General features: G+C 36.8%; 1 protein-coding gene and 1 long non-coding RNA gene across 8 annotated transcripts in view; one reads left to right on the top strand and one right to left on the bottom strand.

The window, feature by feature from the left end:
• Ptprk (protein tyrosine phosphatase receptor type K) overlaps nt 1–19290 on the top strand; it is a 481811-nt gene that overhangs the window by 38968 nt on the left and 423553 nt on the right. The gene's annotated exons all lie outside the window — the stretch shown is intronic.
• On the bottom strand, nt 7057–8607 carry LOC125357274. Its single transcript, XR_007212104.1, has 2 exons — nt 7208–8607; nt 7057–7176 (listed from the first exon to the last, which is right to left on the bottom strand). It is a non-coding gene; the product is annotated as an uncharacterized LOC125357274 (long non-coding RNA).

The raw sequence follows: 19290 nt of genomic DNA, 5'->3' as shown, positions 1-19290 counted from the left end.
CTGGGGAATGTTTGCTGATGTAATTTGGTACACATCTAGCTTGAGGTAGAGTTCAGAAGTCACTTTTGTTGTTTGAACTGTTAGGGGCAAATGTTAGCAATAAATAACATAAAAAGGCACCATGCACATTGCTAATTTGTGCTATTGCCTAAAATCCACATAAGCAGAATTTATTCATGTTTCTTTATTTTGGGGATGAGGTACTAGATTAAAAAATAAATTTGAAGAGGATTCACAGCACTTAGACCATCCATTTTAGAATCCCTCTTGAGATAGTTAATGATTTTTTTTTATATGTGTCTGTTTTTAGTAAAGTCTATGCTGTATAGTACTGGAAAGATAACAGACCTGTAAGATATAATTGTTTGTAGTGTTTCTGTCCTGTTGGAGAACTTGGAAATATATATTCATGACATTTTTTAAGTGGTCATGGGGCTTAAGCTCTGGGTCTGGTTGCTGTCGCTGAGCTTTTCAGCTCAAGGCTGGTGTTCTACCTCTTTGAAGCACAGTGACACATCTGGATTTTTGGTGGTTAATTGATGATAAGAGCCTCACAGACTTTTCTGCTCAGGCTGGCTTTGAACTGCAATTCTCAGATCTCAGCTTCCTGAGAAGCTAGGATTACTGGCATGAGCCACTGGTGCCCAACTTCATGAAAAATTTTGATACAAGCTGAAATATAGCTTTCAGTAAATTAATAAAGGTATAATTTAAAACAAAACAACCAAAGGTAATTGAGGAATGGTTATTTTATCAGGTCAAAAAAAAGAGGGTTGACGATCGAGAATTAGAAGAAGGTGTGAAAGATCTTCTGCTTTTTTTGTTTGTTTGTTTGCTTTTGCTTTTATGTTTTGGTATTGGAGTTTGAATTCAGGATCTTGTATTTCACACTTTGGGGAGTGCCTATAACCTTTTAAGCTTTATTTATTTTTCCAGAGAGTCCTGCATTTCCATCTCCCTAGGCTGGCCTAGATTGTGATCTACCTAATTATGATTCCTATGTAGCTGAGATAATAGGAACATACACTACCACATACAGCTTTTGTGCTGAGATAGGGTTTTTCCAATGTTTTGTCTGGGCTAGTCTTGAACTGTGATCCTCCCCATCTCAGTCTTCCTAGGGAGAAAGGGATTCTCCTAGTGAGGGAAGGGCTTCTCATTAATTTACCACCTACAAAGTAAAACAATTTATTCATAGGTGTCTACTGTCTCAGGGTCTGGATTGGTTAGTCTTGGGAATATGGCAGGTTATTGGCATCTAGTGATATAAGGTAATTAAATTGCAATGCAACCCATAACCCACATTGAAAAAAGAAAAGGAAAAAAGAACAAGGACTTTGTGTTCTGATGTTAATGTCCATTATTAGTAGTTGAACTTAGCCAATTTCTGTGTATTTTAACTTAAAGGCTGGGCAAAGTTACTGATAGGATAGGGTCAAAATACATTTTTTTTTTTTAACTTCAGAGGAATACAGTACTCCCTTTTTTTTTTTTTTTGTATTCTCTGAAATAGGCTTACAAAATGCAAGCCTATTTGACCCTGAATTTATCGTAAAACTTTTTCCCAGGGCTGTATTGTATCAAGAAAAGAAGACTGTCTGTTCAGGGTGTATGTCACTGATCCAGCAATGAGATGAAAAGTCATGTGAGTTTGGGTGTGACAAGGAGAGTGCCCTGGGGAAGAGAGGATATGGTGGTGAGTAATGAGAAATAAATGTGAAGAAGCAAGAGGAAGTATTTTTTATGTGTGAAAGGTGCAGGCTTTGTACAGTGTGAGGTCTTCTACAGTGCAATGTGTGAGAGGACTCCGCCTTGCCTGGGGTGATCTCTGAGACAAGGGAAAGCATCTCCATTGCAGTGTAACACTAGATGCAAAGTCATGGGATAAGGAAATGTGGATGGAGTTATTTCATCTTTCTGACATTGTTCTCAGAACAATGAGGGTGTTAAACTGGTCTCTGAGGTGCCCTCTGTAGTGTGTGAAACCTATTCTGGCATTTTAGTGTTGAGAACACAAAATGAAGGTGTGAGGATGAATTTGAATTTAAATGTGAGAGATAATGACTTACTTGATCTGGAAAGGCATTTGGAATTGTTGAGGGAAATACAGTTCACAGAGATAAGGTAGAGGTGGAAATGGAAGTCTGTAGACAGGTTGAATGTGGAGCATGAAGACAATGTGGAAAACAATTTGAATTTGTGAGTTTAGAAGATTAGGAGGTCAGAGGGTACAGTGGTCTATGGCAGATGTTAGGAACACTTGCTGATGGTGGGGGAAGAAGATGATCTTAGGTTTTTACATGCTACGCTTGATTGACATTCCAGTATGACATCCTACCAGCATTTGGAAGAACAAACTTGAGAAGGGAATTAGGAGCTAGCTATTGGCTCCTGGGTTTTAAACAGAGCCAGTCTTTTTAGGGCAGACTCACTAAAGAAGGCTGGGAGGGAGAAAAAGAAGAGTGTTAACTTAAGATTTGGTGCTGGAATGGAAATAGGGGAGAAGTCCTTCATGGAATCCAGAGCCAATCACATGGAAATCAAGGATAGAAGAAACTGGAGAGAAGTGGGAAAAGGTATAGAAATGACAGAAGGCCAAGGGAATGTGAGAGGCTGAGAAAACCCCCGGGTTTGATCATGAGATAGCAGGTAGTCTCCAGGCATTTCCCTTGACCTGTGGAGGAACTGGAGATTATAACAATAAAATTCTTTGTTTAATTGAAAGGCAAGAATGAAAGTTCTAGGAGGAAAAGGAATAATGGTAAATTAAAACTCAAGACACTTTAGGTTTAATTGTGTGCTAAGTAAAAGGGAGGCTACTTTTTCTAATGTTTCTTTCAGTTATTGCTCATCTTTCCTCACCAAATGAAGTACAACTCTGCCTCAGAAACTTAGATGTTAGACTTTTTCCCTCAACTGCTGATGCTAAAACAGCAATCCCCTCACCTCCAAGTCTGTTTGCTGTGAAGGAGGTCCTAATCAGTTTGAGGATCTATCTGTAAACACTGTGTCTGGATTAAGATGGATTCTGTCCCTGTGGAATTTGGACATGGATTGGGATTGAGTCAGTAGAGGAATTTATCACTCTGTTCACTTGGTTGATACTAGGCAGATAAAATGTTTTAAAGCAGGATTCCCAGTGATCTATAGAGGGAAGACCAAAATCACCCTTTTTTTTGTCCGTAAGTTTTCATGACAGAACCATTTCAGAATGAAATGGTATTGTTTTTATTTATTTTTTTCCTGCCCAAGGTATCTAACTTGTTACAACAAATTTGCATCAGAATCATTGTTTTACTGACATTGATGAAGTAAAAGCCCTTCCAGTCCTCTCTGTCCATTGAATGCACTTGCCAGCTTGAAGAAGTCTTCTGTACCTTGCAGTATATGTCAGGGAGGAGCTCGCTTTCAACTGCAATGACAAATGTTACTCAAGCATGGCTCACACTTGATCCAGCTTTCCCACAACATTTAGTTTGCCTCTCTTTCCCCATAAGAACATCTGATTTTCTATGTAGCTCTAGGCATAGGAACCAGCTGAGACTGGAAGAAAACTGGAGCTGGTACATGGATGAGAATAATGTAGAGCAGTGTGTCAGCACACCTCTTTGTTGGTGTAGAAGCATTTAGGCTATAAGGAATTGCTGCTGAATTGTTTAAGTTCTTTAGCTTCTAGTGGTAAAACTTAACCTACTATTGGAAGCACTTTGCAATTTACCTAGAAATTAGAAATTCTAATAAGAAAAACAACCAAACTATTCTTTTCTAGCCATAATACTATGTATTTCTGATGTGGAAAAGTGAAGAAAGGAACTATTAGAAAGTTCTGTTAAATAGACATCAAAGCATGATTTCCTTTTTCTTTTTAGCTAGGAAACCACTGAACCAAACCTTATAAATAGAAAATCTGAGGGCAACTTTAAGATAGCCTGTATCTGATACAGGCTTGCTGTGTGCCTTGTTTTACCTTTGTGAGGATCAAAGGTTCTATTAGGACCATTAAGAACATGGAGAAATGATCAAAAACATGTCAGCTCAAGCCCAGGATGAGTATATCAAACAACAGTATCAAGATTTAGTACTGGGGCTGGGGATATAGCCTAGTGGCAAGAGTGCCTGCCTCGGATACACGAGGCCCTAGGTTCGATTCCCCAGCACCACATATACAGAAAACGGCCAGAAGCGGCGCTGTGGCTCAAGTGGCAGAGTGCTAGCCTTGAGCGGGAAGAAGCCAGGGACAGTGCTCAGGCCCTGAGTCCAAGGCCCAGGACAGGCCAAAAAAAAAAAAAAAAAAAAAAGATTTAGTACTATTGGTGGCAGCTCCATATTGGCTTCAAATTGGATCCAGAGTGAAGTCAAGAGCATGAAGACCTCATGTGTTTGCCTCATCTATTCTATGTGGTGCCGGAATCCTGCAGGGAGCAGAAATGTGGGTGGAATAATGGAGAGGCATCCATGAATTCTAAGCAGAATGCTGAATCAATTCTTAATTTCACATTTTGTTCTAATTTCCCCACTTAATACTTATATCAAAACAGTGTCTCTCAAGACTGCTTGAATTCATTAATTCTGAGTAGGTAGGGCTGCTAAAACCAGCCCCTTTATCATTACTTTGAACTGGTTTCAGCACATCCTCTTCAAGTAAGATAATACCTATAGTGCTGTGGTGCATATTTTTGCCCTTGTTCTCTTTACTTAGGAATTGGAGGTCGGGGGTGGGGGTACCGTGAACTTTCTGCCTGGGCTGTTTTTGAACTGTGAGCCTCCTGATCTCAGGAGCCTAATATAATAGGTAAGAGCCACTGTGACCAGCTATGCCTACTTTATTTATGTATTCATTCATTTATTCATTTATTTGTATTGCCAGTCCTGGGGTTTGCACTCAGGGCCTGAGCACTGCCCATGGCTTCTTTTTGCTCAAGACTAACACTATCTCTTGAACCACAGCATCATTTCCGGCCTTTTCTGTTTATGTGGTGCAGAGAAATCGAACCCAGGGCTTCATGTATGCGAGGCAAGCACTCTACCACTAAGCCATTAAGATGATTTTATGGTTCTTCAGTGAATTGTTTATACATAATTAATCCAAGCATTCATACTGCTTACATAGTCATGCATTCATTCATGTTAGACAAGAGTGATTCCAATGAACCAGGTGTTAAGAACATGTTTGTGACCAAGATGCTTACTGACATGCTTTTTCTTTGTTTTATTTAATTGGAACATAAAACCTGGATGTCTTCACAGTGAAATTATTCAAACACCCATTACTATGCATAGTTAATGTTGTGTGTGTGTGTGTGTGTGTGTGTGTGTGTGTGTGTGTGTGTGTCTGCCTGCCTGTCTGTCTGTCTGTCTGTCTTGAGGTACTCTGAAGGTACAGTTCTATGACCTGAAGTCCAAACTAGATAGTTCTTAGTGTGGGAGAAAAAGACTTTAGTGAACACAATGGCTTATAGATACTTCTTGGGCCACAGAATTAGAACTGCACTGTGAAAGTCTCCTCTGCAGAATTAATCGAAAGAAATAATGTCTGTACCTTGGTAAACCATCATTTCTAAATTTTTCAAGAAAAACAATCAGTGCATCAAAGTTAGTGCTGACATTGAAAAATAGGTGTGATGTTGATGGAAGGATTTTCGTGTCAGTATTAAGTATTGTACATAGATACTCACCCTTCAATATTATAATGCAATGCTATCTGTTTCTCCTCTAGAATAAAAACCTATTATTTCCATCAGTGAAATGATGGCTGTCAAATAGATATTCCAGCTCAGGCTTTTCTTTTATGCTTCAGATCTTCTTAAGTCTGAACCTTAGGGATGTCAGGAGTGCTGCAATCTCAACATTTTCAGCAACTATGTTATTTGCTCTCAAGCATGCTTCCTGTAACAACACACTCAGTTGTAGTTACCCAAGCTAAAAGCTTGAGATTTTGCCTTGATTCTTGTTATTGTCCTTAACACTGTCTTGTAATGTTTCCTTGGACTCTTTCATACTCAGGCCTCCTTCCTGTTCCTGCTGTTAAGTCTTTGACTGATCATTACCGGGCCTTAGTTGCTCAAATAATCTTCTTTATCATAACACTGTACCATTTATTATGTTCTCAGAATCATCTATATGAAAGAAAAATCCGAGGAATAATGGGTGTTCTGTCTTCAATGTTTAGTATCTCCTTGTTGCCAATCAAATATAGCCTTACTTCTTAATTTTTTTTTATGTTCAAAGAATTCATGTAATCATTAAAAGAAGTATTAGTTCTTATTGTCCCTATTTTAGAAAAAAATAACTTTCTGGAAGAAACAGTCCAATTCTAAGTGTCTTGTAGGTAAACACCATGACTTAATATTTCTAATCCTTTGCTTTCCATGAAGAGAGAGTTTGAGATTCAAAATTGAATATGGCCTTCCTTGTACTTTCTATAAAGAAGATTATACTATAAAATTAACTCTGAAAAGCATTGCTTCTTGACTTGGTAAATACTAATGGCTTTTAAGTTATTTGTTACATTGTGTGGCTTAGTTTTACTTGAGACATTGAGCATTTTAACATGAATTTACAACACTAATAACAGAATCATTTCCTTTTAGCAGTGTCTTCTTTTGACCTTGTGTTGTAGATAATTTGGGGCAGATATTTTACCACTGAGAAAAATTTGAAGGTGAACTTTGCTATGAAACTCTTTCTTTTTTTGCTTTCGCCTGAAGTAGTCAGGAGTTTTTCATTGTTCTACAAGTTCAAAAACTTTACAATTTTAATGGACTGAGCCATTGCAACCTTTTGGTGGTTAAGCTTGCCTTGAGAAGGGGAACATGCTAATACAAGTCTATTATCCAGCCTAATTTTCCAACTTTTTGGTCATTCTTTAAATCCATACTCTATTGTTTTTTTGAATTTTTGTTGGCTGTGGAGCATGAACTCTGGGCCTAGGCTCTATAGTCTGGCTGTATAGTCTATTCTAAACATATATGCTATTTCTGAAGTTGCTGGATTCCTTTGAAGGTCAAATGAATATCACAGGGCACTTTTATTCAAGTGAAGGATTGAGTTTTTCTCAGCCATAGCTTTTAAAATTAATTAATTTATTATTGTGGATAATGTATAGTGTTGGTGTCTACTGCCTCTGTATCTATGAGGATCTTTCACCCATTGGAAGACCAAGTTACCATGGTTTTCCTTGACATCATTCCTTTAAATATTTACATACCTTCTAGAATGTTCCTTTCAGGAATTAGGGGAGCTAGGTTTTAATTGGATAATTGGTTTAGTTTTACATAGAAAAAACACTGGCAAATATATATAGATATAATTTAATTAGTGGTTACTATTTATATCCTCAAGCTCAAGACAGTACAGTCGAATGGTGATCTGTTGCCTGGCTAGATTTAATAGGTAGGAGTGATTTGTGGGCAAACTCAAAGTATACTAAATGTGGTAGATTGTGTGTGTGTGTGTGTGTGTGTGTGTGTGTGTGTGTGTGTGTGTGTGTGTATGTGTTAGATGCCTCTTTTCTGCTTTCTGGTACATCCATGAGTAGTCATTCTGATGTAGGTGAACCTAACACTTAGATGATGAGTGTAATCTAACACAGATACCTGCCAGGACCTTTAACTCATGATTAAAAATAGGAATGTGCTCCCCAGTGAGTCCATCTGCCTGGTCCATTTTGCATCAAGCCCAATCTCCTCTTATTGATTGGCCTGCTTTTGTTGAGGGTTTTTCTATTAAGTGCATTTTAACTTTCTAATTTTCACTAGCTTGTATCTGTTTCCTTTTTGGACCACTGTTCTCTGAACTCTGGTATAGTCCTGGTACATCTCTGTTGGCCCTTGTTGCACTTGTGCTTGCTATTCTTCCTGGCAACTCTCTGTTATTTTTGGTTTTCTTCTAAAACAGGGTGTCACCACCTTTCATCCTACCTCCCATGATAACTAGAATCCTCTGTTCCATTCGTTTTTCTTTTTTCCTATTCATTTCCTGTCTCAATTTGTACTACCAGATATTTTAAACCCCAAACATCTCGTTTTGTTGAGTAACATTGTAAACATACAGACAGACAGATAGACAGACAGACAGCTTACAATGCTCTTCTCAGGAAATAATTTGTCACAAAAAAGCTTTACTGTTTGCCATATTTATAACAGTAACTGGGAAAATAATTGCATATATGTATTCTCTGATGGTTTTCTTCTATTGACCTTGACTGAGAGTCACTCTGAGGAATACTAAATACATTTAAAGCAACTGGAACATTGTTGCATAAAATTTACTTTTAAATGATGTCCTTCAGTGGTTTTCATTGAAGGCATTATCATATATTACAAGTATATTTTGATATTCCAGCCTACAGGAGACTTAGCCAAGCTCTTAATGAAAGTAACTTTCCTTATCTTGTTTCATTTTCAGTTGGGCTATTCTCAGCTCCCATTTAAAATACCTAGCAATTCAAATACAACATGGTTAAAAACAGAAAAATGTGTGACAAATTAGAGATGTTAAACAATATAGCCAGAACTGTTTAACTACTAAAAAATGAAAAGATATACTGCTCTTTATTCTAGACAATTCCAGTAAATATCTTTGGGTTGAGTTGACTGTAAAAGCAAAATTCTGCACTATATTGACTTTTCTTCCATCTTCTAAGATATTATTGAGCCATGTCTTGCTTGAACTTGTTCTCTGGAAGACACAAGTACCATAGCAAAGCAAAGTAGCTATTAGAGATAGAAAATGAAAGTCAGGAGGTTATTATGAATAATTGTCTGAATTTACATCATGTTTAAAATGAATACTTTTGGTAAAAAAAAAGATGCTCATTAGAGGTTAACAAAATGATTTCATAGGAAAAGCAAGCCTTGGAAAATGTTTTAACACTTAGCATCCAAGAGGGAAAGACACAGGGAACTTCAGACCTCCAAGAAACCTTCGAATATGCCAACAAACTCCATTTCATTGAAACAAAAGCACAAAACACAAAAGGAAACAGAACCAAAGAGAAGTAAGCAGCTAATAATTTTGTCAGGCCTATGGTAGAATGAGGATTTTTGTAAGAAAGATCAAATTATATAGGAAATAAAAATATATTACTAATATTATATATTAATATTATCATAATCCAAACACTTTGTTGTTAATTGTAGACTATTACATCAGATATCTATGGCTCTACAGATATTGCAACAAGCTCAGTCACTTAAAACATGGTACGTTTGTTTTGTCACATTTGTGATCAGAGTTAAGGTAGGCATCTCTGGCTCCATATAGATATCTTCAGAACCATATACCTTCTGCAGGCTCTGGGGCTATTTACCTTTTCATTTACTTGCTCTTCTCACCCTTCTTTTTGTTGTTGTTGAGTATTTCTATTTTCTTTAAGTAGTTGTACAGAGGGGTTTATGAGTACAGTACAGTAGTTTATGAGTATAGTACCTAATGATCAGTACCACTCCTTTTAACATTCTCTTCCATTCCTCCCACCCATCCCCCCCCATTCTTAATTTTTAGGTTATGTATTGAATGTTTGCCATTTAACAAAGCAATTTATGTATACAGTGCATCTTGTTCTGCACAATCATTTCAAAATCTTCATCCCCTTCTGCCTACCCCATTCTCTTATTTTTCTCAATTCTGTGGTATATACAATGTACTCTTGCCTGTAATCTGCCCTGCCCCCCTCCCCTTCCTCTTGCAAGTACCTTGGTATTTATTTTGTTGGGCTTTGACTTAGTGTTTCTAAAAAGTTATACTATTTACACTCTCCATTGAGTCTATTATACTTCAAATGATTCATTTATAACTGCTTGCATACCACTAAGTGTATTTACTTATAGATTATTGAATTTTACTCATCCATAAGAAAGAATGATATTGTACCATTTGTAAGGACATGAAAGACTTGGAAAAAATTGTGTTAAGTGAAATAAGCCAGAAAGAAAAACACAGGTTGCATGGCTTCCCTCATTTGTTGGAGCTGGAATGTGCCTATAAATCTTCTCTTCTTCTGGAAGCTATAAACAGTCTTGGTATATGGCTTTTATCTTTACAACCAACCATATCAGGTGGCGAAATTCTTCCTGTACTGCTTTTTCTCTTTTTCTCCTTTTTTTGTCTCCCTCTCCCACATCTAAGGGTATTTAAGATTATATTTGGCTTTACTTGTGTAATCCAGGATAATCTTCTGATCACAAAGTTAGCTGATGAACAATCCTAATTTCTTCTGCTACCTTAATTCCTCTTTGGCATGCAACCTAACATATTCACAGTTGTCATGGATTACATAATCGATTCTTGTCAGGCAAGGGGTGGGGGTGGGGGTGTGATTTTCTCTGCCACAAGGAATCTGAATAATCATGCTAAGATAAAAACAGGACTCAAAACAGTATACTTACTTTTTCAAAGGCACAGATTCAGCTTTTATTTTGCTGTTTTATGGTGATCTGGTGCTAAAGCCTTATGTTAGAACATCTGCAGAAAGCTACTTTGAGGTGTTCATAACAGCAATAATATAAGAAATGGTCAGCATTTTGTTTTATTGAATTTAAAGGTGTTTTCTAGGTCAGAATACAAATTATCTTGGAGGCAGTTCCAGGTTATGAAAGTTGAACAAATCAGCTATGCTCTCCTTCTGTGCATTCTCACTTTATTAATTTGTACCAGCACCTTCCCTTGGCATAGCTGTGCAGCTAAGTACATGAGATAACCTTTTGTTTCATGATAGGTGGCTTAGCACATGCTTTCTAACTAGATAAAATACACAGAGGAAAGCACTTCCTTGTAATGATCACTTCTCTATGTGCAGAGTTAGATGTTGGTCTGGCTTTTTAAATCTTGCTTGCAATGTTACGAGATATCTTATTTTTCCACAAAAGTGATAAGTACCTTTGTCATTGCTATTTACCAAGCACAAACGTTCCAAAATTGTAAGACTTATTTTTCAAAGGAAATATTTTGTAGAAAAAGAAAACTTACTGTGTATTGGTGAAATGAGATACATTTAGACATCTTTGTTTTTTGCAGGGAAAGTGTTTAATGCATACATTGAACTTCCCTAGCCTTGAGTACTGTTTTTATTTGGCATAAAAACTGGGGAGTTTTTTTTTTTTTAATATAAAGAGAACTGTTGCAAGTTGTCACAGAGGAGGAGGAATCTGTGGCTACTTCTAGGGGTGGGGAAACTTTTACTTGACAGGGACCATTGGGATATTTTTAAATCTTTCATGGGCTATACAAAACTATCAATATAGGCTGAGGGGGCAAGGAAAAGAAGCATAGGAGAAGAACAAATGTCTGTTTTGTTATATACCAAATGATTTGCTGAGCCTTATATGACCCGTAGTCCAGAAGTTCCCTAGGAAGAGCTAAGCATAGAAATAATTATTAGAAATAAAACAGAACCAGATGAAATCTGTTCATTGGAGGGCACATATATTCAAAAATTAATTACCAAGGAGGAGGTTTGGATATTGCTAACAGAAGATAGGGAATTGCTGGTGGCTTGTGGGCAATTCTTTGCTGCAATTTCAGAACAATTCCTACTGATAACAGGCTGAACAGTACTATAAATATGGACACAGAGATAAAGGAGGCTAAATGGAGACATACAACACAAAAATAAACATTGCATGGTAAGAAATGTCCTGTTATGATGTTGACTGGCTTTTAAATGGTGGCACCCAATAAATTCCTTCTAAAGACTATAGCTATAGACTCAAACTTAAAGTTGGAAGTTTAAGATTTATGTTATGATGCCGTATTGCAGTTTTATTCAACACAATGTATTATGCATATATATGTATATGTAGTAACAAATATATAGCCTGTTAATTTGTTGACTCAGTCATTATACAAAGATGTCTTTTCCATCATTAGCTAAGATTCCTCAAATCATGTGAACTTGAGTTTCTACTTATTAGCCTGCATTGTGCTAGAAGTTAGAAAAATAAAGGCAAATAAATTTGATCTCTTATCTAATGGAGCTTATGGTCCCAAAGGGAAGATACATAATAATCAATTACACAATGAGTGTGCCATGAAAAACAGATACAGGTGATGTATGAATCTGAGAAAATTCACCAAAACTTAAGGCATGAGAAGTAACTTGATTGATGTTTAAGGATACGGACAGAAGGGAGAATGTTAGAAAGTAAATCTCAAGTCTTGGTGATAGATTCATCATGTTGATGAAGGACAAAGTAGGAGAGGGAGTGACAGTGAAAAGGGGAAGTGAGAAATCAGACAGGAAAGAGGGAAAAGAGAAAGGCAGTAGTGAATTCTGGGTTTTGGTGCCTTCCCAATTTAGAGAGAGGAGACTTTATCACTGAGGGAGGGAGCCCTCAAAGAGGATCTTGGTTCAGGACAAAATATGCAAGTGAATATGTTTGAAATGCTTTGTGACTGACAAATCAAGTAGATGTTTGGGTCCGTAGGACCACAAGTCAAAGGACATGACTGAATTAGAGATTTTAAGAACTTTAATGAGACAACCACATTAGTTTATAATTAAAAAGATTGCTGCTAATGAGAAAACCCATTTAATGGCTAATTAAAGGACCATGGATTTGAAAGGAAATCTAGGTGTGACCAGAATGATTAGAAGAAACTTGAGGACATCTATATATCATAAAAATTCAGAATGTGAAGAGTAGAAAGTGGCTGTTAGTATTTAATTTTTCAGAAACAAGATGAACTTTGCATGGGTGAAACTAAAGTTATCAGTGATCATGACCTGAATGTCCTTTTTTCTTGCTGGTATTGACACTCAAATTCAGGGCCTTGTGATTTCTGGGTAGGCATTTTATCACTTGAGCCATACCCCTAACCCATTTTTTTTCCTTTTCTTTCTTTCTTTCTTCCTTTTTTTTTTTTTTTTTTTGCCAGTCCTGAAGCTTGAACTCAGGGCCTGAGCACTGTCTCTGTCTCTAGCTTCTTTTTGCTCAAGGTTAGCAATCGACTACTTGAGCCACAGCACTAGTTCTGGCCTTTTTTTATATATATGGTACTGAGGAATCGAACCCAGGGCTTCATGTATAGGAGGCAAGCACTCTACCACTAGGCCATATTCCCAGACTATAACCCATTTTCTTTTAGTTATTTTTCAGATAGGTCTTGTTTTTTCTTGGCAAGGGCCTGCCTTTTATTTCAAATAATTCTTTTACTAGGTCTCTCATGTAGTTCAGATTACAGGTGTATACCACCATATACAGCTTATTGAAATTTGCATAGGGAGGTCTCCCCAACTTTTTTGCCTGGGCAAACATGGAACTGAGATCCTCCTGATTTCTTCCTCTTTAGTACCTGTAATTACAGAGGTATGACACCATGCCTAGCCTGTTTTTATTCTCTTAGCTTTACTACATCTGTAAGACTTGCTTCTATTACTTTAGGGTATATCAGATTTATCTATTATTGTTCTCTTCATTTTTGCTTAAATTTTATGTGTACTTAGTACCTTAGCTTAATGAAAGGATTGAGTACATTGCTTTTAAGTGAACCAAAGCTTTTCTGTTGATTCATACTAATTGTATATTTACTCTATCTATTAGGATGATTCTTTCCCCCCTGTATTCATAAAATCATAAGACTTTTGTCACAAACATCACTTCCCATTAAAGTGTCTAAATGTTTGGCCATAAATAATATCTCTTTCTGTAATTATTAAGAATATAATATGTTTCTGGTCACTCTGACATTTCAAAGGCCTGAAATGCATCTATTGACATTTGTTACCCAAAGCCAGTAGGAAGTCTTTTTACATTATGCACAGGATGTACATCAGCTGTAATTGCTTTATTTTCCAGGTTAAAAGAAAGGCTATTTGTTGATATATTCATTTATGTCATTTTTGTGCATGCTGTTCTTCAACTTTCAGGTTTAATTTTCTTTGCCCTTCAGTATGGCAAAGCAAATTGTCTGGTGAATGAATTAATTAATAAGATTTGTGTATCCAGTTATTGTTTTTCTTTCTTGTTAGGGAGCTCTTATTTATAATTGTGGCATCAACAAGGTCTTGGCAGTAGATATTCTAAAGACAGATTCCACCATGGAGATAGTGTTAGTTCTTGTTCAGTGCCTTTTTTTTCCTTTTAGTTTGAATAGTAATTCAGAGCTTACTACATGGGCAGGCTGCCAATTCAACTACTCAGAACTCAAACTCAGGGGTGGAGAGAGGAGATGGGGGGTTGAGAGAGGAGATGGGGGGTGGAGGGTGGGAGTAGGGAGTGGGTTGGGGGGCACACTTTGTGTATCATGTCTTAGGCTAATTGTGTTTGTTTTATTGTTGTTGTTGGTGTTTTTTTTTTTTTTAATAAAAATCTCCCTTGATTTGGGTTTTGTAAATGAAGTCCAGTAGGATAGTGGACCGAGAGCTTGAAGCTTGGATGCTAAATCCACATATGATCTGCTTCCACTGAGCCTCTCTCTGTTCTCTACCCATTCCCCTACCCCACACCCAGCTCAGCCCACTGACTGTCCATGCTCTGCCTCTGCAGAGGATTGGACAGGGAGTGTGGATAGTTTAGTCCTGCAGGTGTCTACCACTTACTGGGTTGTGGGTGAAACCTAGGTGTGTCTCTGAACACCCTAGGACTATTCCATACCTAAGATAGTAGATATCCAGTAACAATTAAAAAGCAACATGATGGTGGAGAGCAAGGTCTCTAAAGAAATGTAAAACAATTTCAAAAGAAATGTAAAATAATTTTTTCTTTCATTTTATCCTAGGCAAATTTTATAGCTTGCCTTGACAATGATCAGTAGTGAACACCTTCTCCAACTTATTGTTTGTATTAGAAATAAGATCAAAAGTCGTTGTTCAGGGGCTGGGGATATAGCCTAGCGGCAAGAGTGCCTGCCTCGGATACACGAGGCCCTAGGTTCGATTCCCCAGCACCACATATACAGAAAACGGCCAGAAGCGGCGCTGTGGCTCAAGTGGCAGAGTGCTAGCCTTGAGCGGGAAGAAGCCAGGGACAGTGCTCAGGCCCTGAGTCCAAGGCCCACGACTGGCAAAAAAAAAAAAAAGTCGTTGTTCAAATTTTTATGAAACATGTAAGAGTGAATTTGTCTATGGTTAGAATCTAAAGGAATACTTAAGTCCAGTGTTTTTGAAATTGTCTTTCCCAAAACCATGCAGTTAGTCTTTTGATTTACATTTTATCTTTGAAATAGAGCAATTCATTCTTCCATGGTAATTATAATATGAATTTAAACTATGGATTTACACAATTAATCCAAATTTTAAGTTAAGCTTATGCACCCCAACATTCAAATGTTTTAACACAAATTTGTCATGACTTTTAGTTAAGATTTTATTTCATAATTTGGTAATTGGGGAGTGTGTGTGTGTGTGTGTGTGTGTGTGTGTGTGTGTGTTAGGCAAGCAGCCTGCCTCTGAGCTACACCCTCAGTCCTAAGTTATTTTAAGTACAACTTTACTATACCATCACATCCAGGCATGGCTGTTTATTTTGGCTAGAAATTACAATTTTTATAGGACTGCTTTATCAAAGCCCGTATCTCCTTTGAATGGGGACTTTGAATACACCTTAATATTGTAGATTGGCAATCTCAAACCTTCATTCAGTGGGTGGAAAAAAAGGAGCTAAAAGAAAAGAGAGAATAAATTGGCTTTAATCTTTTTGTCCATAACATTAAAAACCTTTTATCCCTCTCTTGTACCCCTGTAATACTTTGGTTGTGTTGATGGTATCTTTTTTTAAAGAAACAGAGCAATCTTATTTTCCTCCAAGTAAAGAAAAAAATTGTGTTGTTTGTCATACCTTGGCAGAGTTAATTGTGCTGGTGTTATAGGTACTCCAAGGAATGTGCTAGAGCCCTTGTGTGGCCATCTGTTGTATTGTGCCTTTTCCCTTTCTTTCAAATTAAAAGCTTCTGCATATTTTGTTGTTGTTGTTATTGTTGTTGTTGTTGTTGGTGGTGGTGGTGGTGGTGGTGGTGGTGTGTGTGTGTGTGTGTGTGTGTGTGTAGCTTAAAAATTATTATTACTTTAGATTTTGAGCCACAGTAGTAAAGCAGAGGCCAGATTTGTGTTTGTGGGTTTTACTGTAGTTATTTTTTTTCTTTTCATGATTGTCTTCTAGGGCAAATGAAATAAAGAGACATGATGGATGACTAATGTTCTTTCTTCCTCTCAGATCCTAGAGATTTTAAAGCTCTTCCTTTGGCTTTTTTTGCCAGTATTTAATCACCTTGATTTTTTTTTTTTCCTTGCAGAGATTAGACTAACTCTCTGTCTTAAGAGTTGAACTTGTGACTTTCTATATTATTTCTGAGCAGAACCAACTCTTTAGCTATAAGGTGATAAATGAAACTTTCATATGTACTGTAATTTGGCCTGTTGCCTGAAATATTATGCAAGACTGAGTATTGAGTTCATGGGTGGAATCACATATTTAAAGGTTAAAGTTGATTGTCATAGAGAAAGTTGGATCACTTTGAAGCATTTTGAAAAATCTTCGTTGCCTCTTCTTTTTTTAATTAGTTACCTGGATATTTTGTTGTTATCTGAAAAGGGAACAGTAAAGTATAACTTTGTTGGGGTGATGTTTAGAGGCTCAGGGAGTAGGTCAGTGGAAGAGTTCTTGTCTAGTGTGTGTGTGGCTTTGGGATACATCGCCAGCATTGGAGAGAAAAAAGGGAGCTGGGAAAGAAAGTGTAGGAATCAGAATTAGCTAGATGTGGTGTTAAGATGCAGGGCACAGAGAAATTATGGCCTTAGTAGTTTGAAGAAGCGATTGTGCATCGGAGACATTTAACATGTGTAAGCAGAGATCCAAATCATAACCTGGTTATTAAGCCTGGGAATAGCATGCTGGAGGCTGCCAAGTGATCAAACCCCTGGCATCAAACAGACTTTTAATTTTCACTGTTATAATGGTGACTGACAGTGGATTGTTTGAGCAGGGTGATAGTGGTGAGGGGGTGTAGTCTAGAGGAAGGGAAGTGCTGGATCACCCCACTTCTCAACAAATCCTCCTGCTTTTAGACCTTTTCTGTATTGCTTTATCTGCATTTGGTATATAGAACATTCTAACTTAATGTTGATGCTATGTTTATTCCAGAGAAGCGAGTATTAACCCCTTCTTTATGGACCCTTTGCTGACCTATTTATTTAATCCATTGACCAGGTGTATTGCATTTTGATAGGTGTAAAGTTATGTGACTGAAAATGTTTAATATAGAAATTAAAATTTGTGTTTTCCCCTCCTGCCTGTCGTTCCTTTCTCATATCCTGTTTATCACCATTAGCAGCATTATCATCTATTTCTTATTCCTAGCCACTCTCATCTTTCTTTGATGCCTCTCTCCTGCTATTCTATAGGTCTGACAATATTTTAAATATATTGGATTATGTAAAGTACTTGTAGAATTAGTTTTGTTCCAGTTGAGGTGGGTTACACCTGTAAATCCTTGCTACTTGGGTGGCTAAAATTGGAGAGGATTTGATTCTAGGCGAGCACAGGTAAAAATGGTTCCTAAGATCTCATCTCAACTAATAAAAAGTTGAGTCTGGAAGCATAGGCCCACCATTCACTGTGAGAAGGCTAGATAAAGAAAAAGGGACCAGGCTGACTCAAGCAACAAGTAAGATCAGATCCCCTTTGAAAAATACCTAAAGCAAAAAGAGCAGAGGACAAAGCTCAAGTGTTAGATATCTTCTTAGTAAATATGAGTTCCTGAGTTCAAGCCCCAGTACTACAATTGAAAAAAATTTTTTAAAAATTAATTTTAATTTTTTTTCCTTTTTTCATGGGGTTTGAACTCAGGGCCTGGGTGCTGTCCCTGTGCTTTTTGGCTCTAGGTTAGAACTTTACCATTTTGAGGTACAGCACCACTTCCAGTTTTCTGCTACTTAATTGGAACTGAGAGTCTCATGGACTTTCCTGCCCAGGCTGGCTTTGAACTGTGATCCTCAGATCTCAGCCTCCAGAGTAGCTAGGATTACGAGCATGAGCCAATTGTGCCAGGCTCATTTTACAATTATTACGTACATTACATTTCTATTGAAGAACATAATTATAGACTGTTTCATTGATTTTTGTACCATCCCTCTCAGGACATGTTCTGTTCTTTCTGTTTTCATTTCTCAAAAAGTATTTTCATGGGGACTTGAAATTGGGAAGCTGAAAAATCTCCTAAAACTGTCTTTCAAAACAAATGTTAGATGGATTATAATTTAGTAGTATCAATCAAATGAACATTGGTTCATGGTCCCATTTAGATGAACATAAGAGATGTGATGCTAAGTAGAGGAATCCAGACATATATACCTGGAATTACATGTATATATTACATATGTATGCACATGTATATACATATGTATACATGCATATACAATATTTTTCATATACACACATATCTGTAATTCCATATAAATATATGATATGCCTGAACATACCTATAAATAGAGACTTAATGTAGATCACTTAGTACCCAGGATTTGGGGAGATGTGAAGTGAAGAATGAGTGACAATGTTTCCTTGTTTTCTTTGATTAGGGTGAAATATAAAATCAGATCATCATGATTTTTGCATAACTGAGTATGTTAGGACCTCCTGAATTATGAATGTAATAGAGTTAATTTGTGGGATGTGAATTATGTTTTATAGTTTTGAAATAACAAATACCATATTTTGCTCATGATATTAGAGGGTCTTTTGTTGGCTTTGCTGGATAGCTTGTTCCTCTTTAGGGTAAATTCGCCTTTTTAATATTAGTCTATTTAATCTATCTATTTATCTACCTATATATCTATCTATCACTACCTAACATACTATGTATGTTTCTATTGTCAACAGTGGTCATGAGCTTTTGTCTTAATTAATAAAAAGAAACAGATCACCCTGTGGTAGAACTTTTATAAGCAGTTACTGTCTCTTTTAAATTATATTAGTGTATGTGCAGAAGTTATTTTAATGCTGTTTCTCCCCCAAAGGGAACTTGGTAGGCAAATGTGTTTAAGTATGACTTTAATTTTTTTTTAAGCTTTTACTTATTCTTTTATACCTCAGTATGTCCCAATATGTGATGAATTGTGGTTCTTCATTAGGACATCTGAATTTCATGTATAGAAAAAAGAACAGCAAAAGGGAAAAATTTTAGTGACTTAATTTGTGCTGGTGACTTAAGAGACAAGGAATCCTTAAACTTTGTAACTAATCTACTCCTTGGTGATAACTTCTGCTGCAAACAAAAGAATACTCTTGATGATGTAAGGGGCCTATCTATTGTCGATATTGGAAAACAGCTACTATATTCATGCAATATTATTCT

Source organism: Perognathus longimembris, chromosome 9, assembly GCF_023159225.1.
Source record: "Perognathus longimembris pacificus isolate PPM17 chromosome 9, ASM2315922v1, whole genome shotgun sequence".
NCBI lineage: Eukaryota > Metazoa > Chordata > Mammalia > Rodentia > Heteromyidae > Perognathus > Perognathus longimembris.
This window is presented reverse-complemented; position numbering and strand designations above follow the sequence as displayed.